At 45.0% G+C, this 14,703-nt stretch overlaps 6 non-coding genes across 6 annotated transcripts; all 6 read left to right on the forward strand.

Annotated features, from left to right (window-relative positions):
• Positions 1-351: 351 nt before the first annotated feature.
• Positions 352-424, forward strand: Trnak-cuu (transfer RNA lysine (anticodon CUU)). Its single transcript has one exon. It is a non-coding gene; the product is annotated as a tRNA-Lys (tRNA).
• A 6,332-nt stretch (positions 425-6,756) lies between these two features.
• Trnak-cuu (transfer RNA lysine (anticodon CUU)) lies at positions 6,757-6,829 on the forward strand. Its single transcript has one exon. It is a non-coding gene; the product is annotated as a tRNA-Lys (tRNA).
• A 321-nt stretch (positions 6,830-7,150) lies between these two features.
• Positions 7,151-7,222, forward strand: Trnat-agu (transfer RNA threonine (anticodon AGU)). Its single transcript has one exon. It is a non-coding gene; the product is annotated as a tRNA-Thr (tRNA).
• A 551-nt stretch (positions 7,223-7,773) lies between these two features.
• On the forward strand, positions 7,774-7,846 carry Trnar-ucg (transfer RNA arginine (anticodon UCG)). Its single transcript has one exon. It is a non-coding gene; the product is annotated as a tRNA-Arg (tRNA).
• A 440-nt stretch (positions 7,847-8,286) lies between these two features.
• Positions 8,287-8,359, forward strand: Trnak-cuu (transfer RNA lysine (anticodon CUU)). Its single transcript has one exon. It is a non-coding gene; the product is annotated as a tRNA-Lys (tRNA).
• Positions 8,360-8,680: 321 nt separating this feature from the next.
• On the forward strand, positions 8,681-8,752 carry Trnat-agu (transfer RNA threonine (anticodon AGU)). The gene has a single exon. It is a non-coding gene; the product is annotated as a tRNA-Thr (tRNA).
• The last annotated feature ends 5,951 nt before the right edge of the window (positions 8,753-14,703 follow it).

Consider the following 14,703-nt stretch of genomic DNA (forward strand, 5'->3'; position numbering starts at 1 on the left):
CCTGGCTGCAAAACCGGCGTCTACCTGAAGCACAAGCAAGACAAGGGTGATCTGTAGCGAAATTTTCGGCACAGTGCCGTTCAGGAGAGTATTTGTTGGAACTACTGCATCTGATTCAGGACCCAAGGGCTACGCCACAGGCGTCTGCGCACAGTCGAGCATGTGTGTTGAATAATGGTGCTGATAGCCACGTATCATTTCAAGCAGATTTGATGCCTTTCGGAGACAATTTTTCATTGAATAGGATTGTACTGATTTGTGGCAGCAGGAAATAAGCTGTAGTCAAAAGAATCTTCAATAGATGGTCGCAGGTCAAATCAGTACTGTATGGCTCGTAACGCGTTGCGTGCAGCCCGGCTAGCTCAGTCGGTAGAGCATGAGACTCTTAATCTCAGGATCGTGGGTTCGAGCCCCACGCTGGGCGGCGCAAAATTTTGTGTCCACGCGGATCCAACATGCGCCCCTCTCGTGAGCCTTGCGTAATGAACGTAACGAGTTACGACGATGCCTAGCTTCGTATGAATATCAGAGGAACGGTATTTGAAGCTGAAAGTAACTCTGAAATGAAATAAATGTGTTGTTTTGGAATTTTAGGTGTACATCGATATCGTGTGAGATGTGTAGGAAAGCAGCAGCTGTGCTAACTAAATGCAAATAATGGTCGCTCATGCGGTGCGTTTCGAGCTGAAGGGCTCCGATTCACTAGTCTGTAAGGACAAAGTACCCGAAAAGTGCGCTAGGAGGCGCCTCCTTAGCTCAGTGGCACATTCGAGTCGCAGCCGCGGTGCGGGACGGACGTGTGGCGGCTGGCTTGGCGTCTTGAAGTAAACACCGGCTGTTTGCTGTTACGAGGTTAGTCACTTCGTTACCTTTGTGAGTCATGCTATGTTGACTGATTTCAAGATAGAATGAACGCGATTACTGTAATAAGGAAAGACACGATTAAATTTACTTTCGACCGAAATTTCTTGAGGCCTAAGGCATATGAAGTAAAGCAGTGGTTACTCGATGCTGTTAAGATTACTGGCAATGACATAATAGGTGTGCATTTATCGTTCGTTTCCAACGAGGCTTTTGTCAAACTGACTAACCCAGATTTGTGTGTCTCTATCATGGATAAGTGTGGCGGAGTACTGAAGTTTAAACATTCCGACGGTACAGTGAGTGATGTTCCTGTCTCACACGCCGGCTTAGGCATACGTAGCGTTAGGGTCTTTGGGTTGCCGTTTGAGGTTTCTGCAGAGGACATTAATAAAATCCTTCGACCGTATGGCCGTGTTCTGTCGAACGTTGCAGAAAAATGGTCGGAGCCGCATATGTTTCCCGTCCTGAACGGAGTGGGTCAAGTAAAGATAGATCTTCAAAGTCACATACCGTCATATATAAATGTATGCGGACACCGCGCCATAGTTATCTACGACGGTCAACCCAAGACATGTGCTTTGTGTAACTCACCAGAGCACATACGCAGTGAATGTTGTAAACGGCGTGTCCCCCAGCTACCGAGCGGGGAGGCTGCAGTTCCTGGCGCTGCTGTCAGCCTTCAGTTAACGTATGCGGCTGCCACGTACGGCCACCAATCAGCAGAAACGACAACAGTTGAGCACGTTGAACGACTCGCAGCGCCTGCGGCCGCCACAACCGCCCCAGAGTTGATCGCCTCTGTGGACGACCGAGCAGCTGCTGTTCGGCCCTCTTGCGACGATACATCTGCGATAAGTGGTCCGGACTACAGACAAACGGAACTGCGGGAGAGGATACAGTCATGCGAAGAACTAGGTACTGAACAGCCATCTTCGGACTCGCAGAGACACGAAGTGTCCCAAGAATCTACCAAGTCACCGACGGAAGTCGCCAAATTACTCGACCTCCCGCCCGACGCACAGGGCGAACGAGCTGAAAGGACGTCGAGTGATGGCGACGCTGGTGTCCGTAACCGAGCCGTACACCACCCGGAAATGCAAGGAGGACAACCTCCGGAGCCCCACCCGACACATGCGGAAGTGAAGGAACCCCCAACTGAGGTTCTTCGAGAAATTCACACGAGGAACTCTGAGACAACGACAGAACCGCTCTCACCACTGTCTTCTTCCACCGAACCACCAGAACATTTGCCTGACTTGTCTCCTACGGGATCCCTGCGGAGGAGGAAGAAGTCAAAAAAGCGTCGTTTGGCACACCAAGCGGCAGAGACTTTGGCCCCAGCTCTCAGGGAAAAGCTGAAACATCTACAGCACAAGGATCAGAAGGCAGAAGATATGGAGCCAGTAGGGACTACTGGGCACCCAGACAGAACGGCAAGGCAAGAAGACCCGGGGGGGTGACCAACACCCATCGCAAATTGGGCTCACGAACATAGCTCCAGAAGGTGGTTCATTGCCAGGTCAACACGCACCAGCAGCACCAGTCAATTGGGCGGACGATGGCGCAGATCAGGGTGTAGATAACAAGGATGATGACACAAGTCAAGAAGAAGACCTTTTTTATTAATAGAGTTGTCAAGATCGCTTTGAGACTAAACGAGGGACTGATGACGACGGACAGATTCCATATGAAAATGTTGCGCAGTCAATAAACTTACCTGAACTATCTGGCCCATGCTCCAAACCTATAATGTGACCACATTAAATATTAACAAAATTCAAAATGCAACTAAAGTAGCCGCACTTCAAGATTTTATCTATCAGTCGGACACCGATGTTGCCCTTTTACAGGAAGTGCTGATTCGAGACCTTCATATCCCAGGATTCAATGCTATTTTAAATGTAGCTGTCGAACATAGTTGTGGGACGGCTATTCTTGCCAGAGAGGGCATCGAAATGACAGACATTTGTAAATTAGACTCTGGGAGGGGCATTCGGTGTAACATCCATAATACAGCTATTAAAAATGTTTATGCACCATCAGGCAATAATGCACGAGAAGAAAGGGCCACGTTTTACAAAAGTGATATCTTAATTCTACTTCAGGACAATCCTGCTAAGGTTCTGCTTGGAGGTGACTGGAATTGCGTACTTAATGACAAGGACCAACGGCCAAATTTTAATAAGTTCAAGGAGCTACAGTATTTAGTGTCGCACATGAAATGGACAGATGCTTGGGAACTGAAATTTCCTACATTGGTCAAATTTACTTACTTTAGTAGCAGGTCCCAAAGTAGGATTGACCGATTTTATGTATCATATACTTTAGAACATGATGTTGTTGGCGTTGAAGTAATACCTACCTTTATTTCCGACCACCTAGGCGTCAAGTGCAGCATACGGTTAAGCAAACAGTCAGCTTACTGGGGCAGGCCCTTTTGGAAACTGAATATAAGCGTGCTATTGGAGAACGCCTTAGCTGCAGAAATACAAGAGACTTGGCGGGCCGCCTTACGAGTGCGTCACAAACATCGGTCCACCGTTGAATGGTGGACCGCTGTGGCGAAGAAAAAATTAAGGGCGACTCTGATAGCGTTTAGCAAGGAGAGGATGAGGTGGATAAGACACACAACAGAGTTCCACTACGCCTGCTTACGTGATCTTTACGAGGAGCCACTGTCCCAGGACATTCTCATACAGATCAACAAAACAAAAGCAGCGCTCCTCAATATTAAGAGATCACAGCTAGAAGGATTAAAAATCAGATCGCACTCACACAGTATTGTGGCAGACGAAAATGCCTCAATATATCACCTCATACAACACGCCAAACAAAGGCGACGAAATTTTATAGGGTCTCTCAGAGCCGAAGATCAGAGAGTCCTCACCACCCAGAAAGACATGATCGACGAGGCGTATCGTTGTTATAATTCCCCATATAGTGTCAATCAGATAGACGACAATGCTGTACGAGACCTCTTATCATCAACAGGCCTAGAGAACACTATAACGGAAGAGGACAACCGCAACTTCTATGCTGCCCTCACCAAGGATGGCGTTTTTGACGTAATTAGGTGCTCACCTTCCAAGAAGTCACCAGGTCCAGATGGGCTGCCACTGGAGTTTTACCGAACGTACTGGCACATTATAGGCAATGAATTCACGGACATGATAAACGAAATTCTTCATGGGGAGGATGTCCCAGTGGCCTTCAAACAGAACATAACAGTGTTAATTCCAAAAGGCAGGACCACAGGTTTAAAGGATATTACAAAGACACGACCCATAAGCCTCTTGAATTCTGACTACAAAATAGTAGCTAGGGTTCTTAAAGAGAGACTGCAACCGATTTTCGGAAAGATCATCGGTAGTCATCAGACTTGTCTTCCAGGGCGCAGTATCTTTACAACTGTAAGTGCGTACAGGGACATAGCTTCCATTTTTGCAAATACAACAGCAAATGGTGGTCTGGCTTTTATCGACTTTAGCAAGGCGTTTGACAGGGTCAATCACGAATATCTTCTGAAAACCATGACCTACATGGGGTTTTATGATGGTAATGTGAACGTTTTAGCCAACATCTTAAATGGTTTATCAACGAAACTAACTATTAATGGTCATCGCACTAAAGACATTCCCGTAGCCAGTGGAGTCCCTCAGGGGAGTCCATTGTCGATGATGTTATATGTAGTTGCCTTGGAACCACTTTTAAGGAGGTTAGACGATGTCTTAGAGGGCTTGCTAGTGTCAGGCATGAAACAAGTGACGAATGCATTCGCAGATGACGTAGGAGTGATAATTCGCAGCGCCGCAGACATAGCACGGTTAACAGAAAACTTGCAGTTGTACTGCACGGCCTCGGGTGCGAGAATAAATGACACGAAGAGTGTTTTTCTAAATCTGCACGGACTATCTGACGTCACCATCAGTTGGGCTAAGAGTGTGGACCGGCATACAGCCCTGGGAGTTACTCTCTACAGCTGCCCTCTTCGGATAATAGCATCTAACTGGAGAACTGTCCTCGATAAGATCCGTGGCACGCTCATTTTAAATCATATGAGGGACGTCAACATCAAGCAAAAAATTAAGTTGATAAACTTAGCGGTTTTATCCAGGGCAACTTACATCGGCTAGATTTTGCCAATACCAAAAGGAATAGCTAAAGCGATAATGTCGACCGTTTGTGGCTACATTTGGCACGGGAATATCTTTCGAGTTGCTGTGGACGCGTTGACCTTACCACCGGAAGAGGGAGGCCTTGGCCTCACTGATGTCCACAAAAGATCTACTGCCTTATTTCTTAAGCGGACTTTGCAAGTTATTGAAAGTCATCCAGACGGCCTAACAGATCAATTATTTAACTTTTTTAAACCACAAAGCTTCCAACCGCCTATAGATATAAGTCAGATCAATTATAAATTAAAACATATTAGCTTCTTCTACTTTGAATTAAGCTACATGCGCTGCATAGTACGGGATAAACGCAAGAGAAACTGTCGCTATATCTTTAACAGTTTACGAACGGCGGCCAATTACAATAAGACACAGGCCAAGAACCCGAACAGAGCTTGGAACACTATATGGACCAATATCAACAACAAGTTACTAGCAACGGATGTTCAGGTGGCATGGTACAGAGTGGTGAATAACGTCATAAGTACTAATGAAAAACTTCATTCTATAGGTCTCAGTGACACAAACACTTGTCAGAAATGTAACGCAACTGACACGTTGGATCACCGCTTTGTCTGCAGGGGGTATAAAGATATATGGCAAGAGATCAAGCAGCAGATCGCCTTCCTGACCCGCAGCGATGGGAGGGAGCTCAATTTGAATCTTATTTTCTTCCCGGACAAGGTATTTTTTCCTGCACCGAAAAATAATGATATTATGGCTTCTTGGGAACTACGTGAGTTACGTTGTCAACTCGAAAGGTGACGATAATATCACGGACTACCGGACATATCTCTGTGGGGAATACTATAAATTACACAAGCAACAAGATCATAAAAAGAATTTTGGAAATATGTTACGAATCCTGTTTCACAAACAGGGAATAGGTTAAGATGTCACGGTAAAATCATCCTAGGACGAAACGAGCTAAAGTAGGGGACTGTTGGTGAGAGTGAAGTACGGTGGGGACTTCGTGTGCCTCGTGGCCGCTTCGGTAGCCGTGAAGGCCTCATCAGAACCCCGAAACAGCTATGCATACGGCAGTATCACCAATAGCAGCTGCATTTAGAATGTCAGCCATGCTATTCCCGAAGAGGTTCTTCAATTTCATTTCCTTCTTTAATTGTTAAAAAAAAACTGCTTTTTTTCGTGTTCAATGCATCATAAAAATAAAAAAAATAAAAAAGAAAACAAAAGAAAAAAGTGGCAAAATAAAAAAAAATGGATAAGGCGTCGGACTTCGGATCCGAAGATTGCAGGTTCGAATCCTGTCACGGTCGAGTTTTTCCTGTTCTGCAAAAGATGCATGCTGTTTTACTGTGTTGTTTGAGTACTCTAAAACTAGTTGGAAGTTGCTGCTGTCCGCTTCCTGGCTGCAAAACCGGCGTCTACCAGAAGCACAAGCAAGACAAGGGTGATCTGTAGCGAAGTTTTCGGCACAGTGCCGTTCAGGAGAGTTTTTGTTGGAACTACTGCATCTGATTCAGGAGCCAAGGGCTACGCCACAGGCGTCTGCGCACTGTCGAGCATGTGTGTTGAATAATGGTGCTGATAGCCACGTATCATTTCAAGCAGATTTGATGCCTTTCGGAGACAATTTTTCATTGAATAGGATTGTAGCTGATTTGTGGCAGCAGGAAATAAGTTGTAGTCAAAAGAATCTTCAATAGATGGTCGCAGGTCAAATCAGTATTGTATGGCTCGTAACGCGTTGCGTGCAGCCCGGCTAGCTCAGTCGGTAGAGCATGAGACTCTTAATCTCAGGGTCGTGGGTTCGAGCCCCACGCTGGGCGGCGCAAAATTTTGTGTCTACGCGGATCCAACATGCGCCCCTCTCGTGAGCCTTGCGTAATGAACGTAACGGGTTACGACGATGCCTAGCTTCGTATGAATATCAGAGGAACGGTATTTGAAGTTGAAAGTGACTCTGAAATGAAATAAATGTGTTGTTTTGGAATTTTAGTTGTACATCGATATAGTGTGAGATGTGTAGGAAAGCAGCAGCTGTGCTAACTAAATGCAAATAATGGTCGCTCATGCGGTGCGTTTCGAGCTGAAGGGCTCCGATTCACTACTCTGTAAGAACAAAGTACCCGAAAAGGGCACTAGGGGGCGCCTCCTTAGCTCAGTGGCAGAGCGCTGGTCTAGTAAACGAGAGGTCGTGAGTTCGATCCTCACAGGAGGCAAATGAATTTCGTAACAGCCCCTCCCACCGTGGCCCTTTCGAAAAAAGCGGTCAAGGATAAAAAAAATTATGAATGGGTACGGTATTTAAGAAATGCTCTCGCAAATGAATAGTGTGAATGGTGCTATTAAAGTGGGCATCAGAATTTGCTGCTTTTGGCAGTCTCCGGAGAATGCCGACGTGAAATACTTAGTTCTTGTGATGTATTTTCTACCCCTGATAAAGACCCTCGCGATTGTCGTCGTCGTCGTCGTCGTCGTCGTCGGCGCCGCTTTGGTAATAGCGACAACTCGCCATTGTATCACATAGGGTGAGGTACCTTCTGCAAGCGACTGAGATGGCACTAAGCGATTGAAGCTGATTTGCCACCTCTTGTTTGATCAGCGTCATAAGGGCTTGAATGTAACTTGCGATGGGACACAGCAAGAAGTAGCGTCGTACTTTTAGTACTGAAATTTGAGATGGAGAACTGCGTCAAAGATGGGAAATTCATTCTGCCAAGGGTACAAATGGCGAAAATGAGGTGTGTGTGGAGAAGTATATTGCACCAGTGACCGTGTGGCCTAATGGATAAGGCGTCGGACTTCGGATCCGAAGATTGCAGGTTCGAATCCTGTCACGGTCGAGTTTTTCCTGTTCTGCAAAAGATGCATGCTGTTTTACTGTGTTGTTTGAGTACTCTAAAACTAGTTGGAAGTTGCTGCTGTCCGCTTCCTGGCTGCAAAACCGGCGTCTACCAGAAGCACAAGCAAGACAAGGGTGATCTGTAGCGAAGTTTTCGGCACAGTGCCGTTCAGGAGAGTTTTTGTTGGAACTACTGCATCTGATTCAGGAGCCAAGGGCTACGCCACAGGCGTCTGCGCACTGTCGAGCATGTGTGTTGAATAATGGTGCTGATAGCCACGTATCATTTCAAGCAGATTTGATGCCTTTCGGAGACAATTTTTCATTGAATAGGATTGTAGCTGATTTGTGGCAGCAGGAAATAAGTTGTAGTCAAAAGAATCTTCAATAAATGGTCGCAGGTCAAATCAGTATTGTATGACTCGTAACGCGTTGCGTGCAGCCCGGCTAGCTCAGTCGGTAGAGCATGAGACTCTTAATCTCAGGGTCGTGGGTTCGAGCCCCACGCTGGGCGGCGCAAAATTTTGTGTCTACGCGGATCCAACATGCGCCCCTCTCGTGAGCCTTGCGTAATGAACGTAACGGGTTACGACGATGCCTAGCTTCGTATGAATATCAGAGGAACGGTATTTGAAGTTGAAAGTGACTCTGAAATGAAATAAATGTGTTGTTTTGGAATTTTAGTTGTACATCGATATAGTGTGAGATGTGTAGGAAAGCAGCAGCTGTGCTAACTAAATGCAAATAATGGTCGCTCATGCGGTGCGTTTCGAGCTGAAGGGCTCCGATTCACTACTCTGTAAGAACAAAGTACCCGAAAAGGGCACTAGGAGGCGCCTCCTTAGCTCAGTGGCAGAGCGCTGGTCTAGTAAACGAGAGGTCGTGAGTTCGATCCTCACAGGAGGCAAATGAATTTCGTAACAGCCCCTCCCACCGTGGCCCTTTCGAAAAAAGCGGTCAAGGATAAAAAAAATTATGAATGGGTACGGTATTTAAGAAATGCTCTCGCAAATGAATAGTGTGAATGGTGCTATTAAAGTGGGCATCAGAATCTGCTGCTTTTGGCAGTCTCCGGAGAATGCCGACGTGAAATACTTAGTTCTTGTGATGTATTTTCTACCCCTGATAAAGACCCTCGCGATTGTCGTCGTCGTCGTCGTCGTCGTCGTCGGCGCCGCTTTGGTAATAGCGACAACTCGCCATTGTATCACATAGGGTGAGGTACCTTCTGCAAGCGACTGAGATGGCACTAAGCGATTGAAGCTGATTTGCCACCTCTTGTTTGATCAGCGTCATAAGGGCTTGAATGTAACTTGCGATGGGACACAGCAAGAAGTAGCGTCGTACTTTTAGTACTGAAATTTGAGATGGAGAACTGCGTCAAAGATGGGAAATTCATTCTGCCAAGGGTACAAATGGCGAAAATGAGGTGTGTGTGGAGAAGTATATTGCACCAGTGACCGTGTGGCCTAATGGACATTCCGGCTCTAGCTGTCTGCGCGTTAGGACGGTCCGCCGCTGCTCTGTGTACGTTAGTGGTGACGCCAAGTCCTGAGTTTTAGTTTGTTGCTGTTTGTGAATTTCTGTGTTTCAACGTGACTGGTGTCATTGTGCAAAGTTTCTGTGTGTTTTCGTCCGTTATAACGGTTCTGTTTTGGAGGAATTTCGGTTTATTGCCGGGATCTCCTCGTAACTGACGAAAAATGGCTGGAATTGTCCGGAAGAATACCCTGGTTTTCTCCTTCGAGAAGGAAACACGTGCAGTGCAACCTACGGCTTTGGAAATCCATGACTGGCTGACCGACGTAATTGGAGTAAGTTCTGATTCCGTACATACCACTCAATTAGATGCTGACAAATACTGTGTGTTTGTCAAATTTTTTAATCCCGTGGATGTTGAGAAGCTGTTGTTGAAGTGGGGTAGTGTTGCTGAATTTGTGCATAGAGATGGGTCTAAAAGTAGTGTTTCGATTCGGAAAGCGGATATCACGTATAAAACTGTAAGAGTGCTAAACATTCCCATTGAAGTAGATAATCAGCTGATTAAAGAGGCACTATCGAAATACGGGGAGATCCAGTCCATTGTCAACGAAAGGTGGTCAAAATTGTATAAATTGCAGTGTTTCAATGGCATACGATCAGTAGAAATGGAAGTTAAAGCCAATATACCATCTTTCCTTTCTATTGCTGGTCATAAAGCGCATATCGTTTACTCAGGGCAGGTTCAGACATGTAATATTTGTAATGAAACGGGTCATTTCCGTCAAGACTGTCCCCGCCGTGTCTATGTCCTTAAAAATAGCCTTACGCAGCGTCAGCGACTTACGCTTAATGATGTTCTGCCTAACAATCATCAACCTCCCCCGGCCAGTAATGATGGAGCTCGTACTTCTGATGTAACTGCCGTAAATGTCGCTGATTTTCCTCCCTTGCATGTAATTACCGATCGCAGTTCTTCTACCCATGAATGCGATCTGCAAACTAAAAAGAGACCTTTAGACACGACTGAAGACTGTTCTGACGATGCTACATCACAGTCCAACCGTAAACAAAAGCAATGCAGTGAGGGTGCGGGTGAGGACGTAGACAGTAAACATGTTGCAGTGACGCCAGCAGCAGAGGCCCTCCCGCCGTCAGCTGCTGTTGCCACAGCGTTAGAAGACATGGACGCGAAAACACAGGCTCCGATCACGGCGACACAGGAGTCGAGTTCTGAGGAACAGCAAGCGATGGATCGGACTCAGCCTTGCGAATCTACAGACACACAGCACTCCCTCCCCGTTGCACCGATGGAGGTCGCGGAAGGAACTGAAACTGGAACTAGACTTAACAAACAGGACTGTGTAGAGGCCACTTCCGCCCAATCGGCGCAAGTTGCGGATCACTCGCGGTCACACACTGCCACTGCAGAGGTTCAAAGACGCAGGCTAAAACCTCAACCGAACCTCAAAGCATCTCGTAACGCCGATAAACAAAAACTTGGAAAAGATGATGTGAAAGCCAAAAACGTATCATATGAAATAATTTCTGAAGTATCCCCCGAGAAAAACCCAAAGAAACTTGATGGTGCAAACCCCCACTGTAAAGATAAGTCTGACCCGGTAAAGAATCCGTCATTGAACTGACACAGCCAAGTCTAACTCGTGAAACGATACTGCTAAGTGCCACCATGTTCCTGCACAATTTCGGTGACAACGGAATTACCACTATGCCAAATTCGTAGTTGACTGTTTTTAGTATCATTTTTTTTTCTTCTTTTTCTTATATTACCTCCAGGAGTAATTGATACTTTTCTCTGACAGTAGGGATTTTTTTTCCTTATTTTCACAAGGAAGCTACATGTGCCAGGCATACACAATAACAACTATAAACATTAACAGGATTAAGTCAGAACCGAAGATTGCTGCTCTCAAGGATTTCCTTTACGAATCAGGAACTGACATAGCTTTGCTGCAAGAAGTCGCGATGCCTGACCTTAAGGTTGCAGGCTATGTAGAAATACTAAATATCTCACTCGAAACAAAAGTGGGGACAGCAATTTTAATCCGGGAAGGGATCCCTGTAACTGATGTCGAGAGACTGGACTCGGGCAGAGCAATCGGTCTTAAAGTCTTTGACGTTACTATTATTAACCTGTATGCCCCGTCAGGGACCTCCAATAGACCGGAAAGGGCTAAATTTTTTAGAGAAGAAATAATATATCTATTACGGAAAAACCCGCCACAACTTTTAATTGGCGGCGATTTTAACTGTGTATTAAATAAAAAAGATCAGACTCCAAATTTTAATTTCTGTAACGAGTTGAAGCGGCTAGTTACGGATCTAAAACTCAGGGATACTTGGGAAATTAAATATCCCACTGTTGTTGCATATACGTACATAGCTACACAGTCCTGTAGCAGAATTGATAGGATATATGTGTCACAAGGTATGGAAAGATCCTTAGTTAAAGTCGAGACAATTCCTGTATATTTCTCCGACCATTGCAGTATGCTGGCTTCTATCAATTTAAAGGCACAACCAACTCGCCGCTTCAGAAGTCAGTGGAAGCTGAACGTATCTTTGCTACAGGACAATGAGTTAGCCGATGTTGTCAACGAAACGTGGAACATGTGCTTGCGCTCGGTAGATCGCTATGTGACTGTTACGGACTGGTGGTGCAACAGGGCAAAACCAAAACTGCGGAGCGTTTTAATTCACTACAGTCTTCAACGATCCCGTGAACTTAAGAACACCATAGAATTTTATTATGCAGTGTTACGGAACTTGTATGAACAGGCGAGCATTTACGGCATTCGTTTGGAAGACATTAAGAAAACTAAGGCCAAATTACTCCGCATTAAACAACAACAGCTGGAAGGACTAAAAGTCAAGTCGAAAGCCAAGTCATTATCAGGGGACGAAACTGCTTCCTTGTATCACCTCTTGCGACACGCAAAACATAGGAGTCGAACCTTTCTTGATGAGATCCAGATTCCGACCGGTCTGACCGTTACTTCACAGAAAGAGATCGTCAACGAGGTTTACCAGTATTACCACAATCTATATTCAGCCGGTCAGTTATGCGAAGAATCCTTTGAAGAATTTCTTGGCAGCATAGTTCCTCAGCTGTCAGAAGAGGACAATGAAGGACTTCTTACTGATTTCACTGAAGAGGATGTCCACGAAACCGTCCGCAAGTCTCCTTTAAAAAAGTCACCGGGGCCGGATGGGTTGCCCGTTGAATTTTATCTGCGATACTGGTCACTCATTGGAGCAAAGTTTACTCAAATGGCAAACGAGATTATCCAAGGAAAACCACTACCTGCTGCTATGAAAGAATGCACAATAGTACTAGTTCCAAAGACTACATCGAAGCGAAATCTACACAACTTTCGCCCTATTTCGTTGCTTAACTCCGACTATAAAATCATAGCTAGAATGTTAAATAACAGACTTTCACTTTTAGCCAAAAAAATAGTAAGTAAACATCAGTCATGTGTACCTGGCAGAACTATTTTCAAAAGTATTGCGGAATACAGGGATTTAATTGCCATCACCTCTGTGACGAACATCAAATGTGCCATTTGTTTTATTGATTTTCACAAAGCCTTCGACCGTGTGGATCACAGGTTCCTTCTTACAACAATGAGAAAAATCGGCTTTGACGAACGAGCTATCAGTGTGGTCACGAATGTTGCGTTGGGATTCAGCGCAAGTATCTCTGTCAACTGTCAAAGAACTAAGCAGATCCAGATACGGCGCGGCGTTCCTCAGGGCAGCCCGCTTTCCATGCTTCTATTCGTCTTTTCCTTGGAGCCGCTACTCCGCAGTCTTCACGCCAACCTAACAGGTATTACGTTAGCAGGTCACAAAACAGTCACAAATGCATACGCTGATGATGTAGGCGTCGTATTACGGAACGTCGATGACATTTCCAAATTAGAACTGCTCATTAAAAAGTACTGCAGCGTGTCGGGAGCTATCACCAATGCTAATAAGAGCAGATTTCTCAACCTGCGGGGTTTTCAACACGTAACTGTCACTTGGGCAACACCGGTCACTCAGTGCAAATCACTTGGAACGACTCTGACTACGTGTCCAATAAAAATGGCGGCCATTAATTGGAAAACTACATCCGGATACATTCAAGGAGCCATCAGAGAAAATCTGCACCGAACTTTAAATCAATTTCAGAGAATCCATTTAATTAATAACTGCCTCTTATCAAAAGCTTATTATACGGTGCATCTCTTTCCACTCCCCACCATGATCGCTGGAAAGATAATGTCACTCGTCACTAACTACCTATGGCGAGGTGAAGTGTTTAGAGTGACTGGGAGAACAGCTACCCTAGATCCCAGCAATGGCGGTCTGGGATTAACTGACATTAAGAACAAGGCATCTGCTCTTTTCCTCAAACGGACCACTAGTCTTCTCAACGAAAACGCTACAAGCATTACAACTAAGTTATTTGAAATTCTTAGACCTGCAAGTCTCCACGCGCCAGTTGATGTGCAAAAAATTAATCCCCGTCTTCGTCATGTGCGTACATTTTTCGTCGGAGATATATCAATGGCGAACTAACTAATTTGCGGCAGTTAACGGCCCGAGCAATTCTGTGTCTCAGAAAGAAAAATGAAGGGAAGAATAAAATAGAGGCAAAATATCCGCATTACGATTGGGCAACTATATGGAAGAACATTAACCTACGTGGTCTCTCCTCCGACGCAAAAACATCATGGTACAAATCGGTGAACAATATAGTTAGCACCAACGAACGTTTGCACTCAATCGGGATTAGCCAAACAAACCTTTGTCTCAAATGTAATCTCCTCGATACAACAGTACACAGATTCACGTGTGCAGGACATCTGCAAAACTGTAAATGGTTGAGAGACCAATTGGCCTTCCTGACAAGATCGTCCACCGAAAATTTTCAGCCTCAGACACTTCTCCGGCCACAGATACTGTATTTCCCTGCCACCAAAAATAACTCAATTCATTGGTTAATGGGAAACTACGTTAGCTATGTCATTAATAACTTAGGGACTGACAATATAATTGATTTTCATATGTTCCTGAAAAATGAATATGATAGAGTAGTTAAATATCCAGGCCATAAAACGATGTACGGCAACATGCTCAAAATTGTCTTTGAGCGACTGGGAATCGGATGACGGCGAAGAGCAAACAAAAGACTTTCTTTTATACAACGATAATCGGAGAAGCGAAGAACACTACATGATTCAGTTCACCTTAAAATTTTAAGTAGCAACAAATGAAGGGAGTTCCGAATTTTATTTCCCACATTTATTACGACAAGAAATTCATTTATTTAACGATTATCCTCAATCAGCGCTTCAATTCAAATTTTTT

Source organism: Schistocerca cancellata, unplaced genomic scaffold (genome assembly GCF_023864275.1).
Source record: "Schistocerca cancellata isolate TAMUIC-IGC-003103 unplaced genomic scaffold, iqSchCanc2.1 HiC_scaffold_316, whole genome shotgun sequence".
Classification (NCBI taxonomy): Eukaryota; Metazoa; Arthropoda; class Insecta; order Orthoptera; family Acrididae; genus Schistocerca; species Schistocerca cancellata.